We start from the raw sequence: 1,353 nt of genomic DNA on the forward strand, positions 1-1,353 counted from the left end.
TTATCTATTAATATATATATATGCACATATTAATATCGTAGAAAGTATGATGTGTACATAGATATGTAAAAAAATAAATTCTTAATACATTAATACTTTCTTGGATGTAACTGTAATTGCAACATACATATGTGAGATATACATATGTGTATACATACAAAACGCCTCATTGATGGTAATTGATGGCACAACTGGGAAGAGGACGATTTTACATGAAAAAATATGTAAAAAACCTAGAATACACAATTTTTTGTAAGATGTGTTCGGCAGGTAATACCTTCAACAATTTATAAAGTAATAAAATTCAGAGATCATCCTGATTTATTGTGTATTCTTGATCAATCAATACAATAAACACAAACATAAACCAAAATAGTAGTTTATAACAAGATCCGTTTAAAGTCAAGAAATATGTACCTCATAGATACCGCAAATATTTTAAAGTCAATTTTGCCGGAAACAAAGCTTCACGCATGAACAAATTTTATTCTACGTTTCCAATTTATTTTTTCATTTAGAATCACCGCCGTCTTCCCGACAGTATCATCAATTACGAAACATCCTGCGGAATATCGCACACATAAAATAAGAAAAGCACATATATTTTTTTGTACACATCTATACGTATATAGGATAATAAGGACATATACATATATATGTATACGTCCTTCGTCTTTATATATTCTCTATTTTAGTAACGTAATCAAATAAAATTTGCATACGTAAGTATTATAGAATTGCGAAAGGGGACTCTAAATTTTGGCGCTTAAATGGAGAAACCCGTGTGTGCTTTAGAAGGCTAAATGTTGTTAGGACGAAATGCGATGTCCAATACGCTCGGACACCGCAAGCGGGTTAAGCCTGTCTGGTTACGTTTTGACGTAATTCGGTTAGAACGTCGCTAGAGAGCAAGAGAGACAGAAGGAGGGGAGGGAGGGGAACGGGGTGAGGGAGAAAAGAGGGAAGAAAAAGGAAGATAGAGAGATATGAAGAGCGAGGAGGAGAGAGATAGAGACGGCAAGAGGATAGAGGAAACGACCTCACGGAATTCCGCGCGCGTTGCGGATAAACGCCGGCGATTCGTCAAGCGCTGCGTCGGCTGACTCCTCGCGCCGTTGTTGGGAAACCGACGGAAACGGATGGCTTCCGCTTCGGGCGGACAGGCGGACAACCGTCGAGAGAGCCTGAGGAGCTGATTCGTTGATTGGCCGCGCTATCGTACGGATAAACCGACGGTAGCAACAGCAGCTTCCTACGTCGCTAGCTGTTGTAGCCGTCGTCTCTCGACCCCCTCCCCCCGCCCCCCTACTCCCCCCGCAGCGCAAAACGAAATCGACCGCCTTCTGCGGTGTT

This window comes from Cyphomyrmex costatus, unplaced genomic scaffold (assembly GCF_001594065.2).
Source record: "Cyphomyrmex costatus isolate MS0001 unplaced genomic scaffold, Ccosl1.0 scaffold112, whole genome shotgun sequence".
Taxonomy (NCBI): Eukaryota; Metazoa; Arthropoda; class Insecta; order Hymenoptera; family Formicidae; genus Cyphomyrmex; species Cyphomyrmex costatus.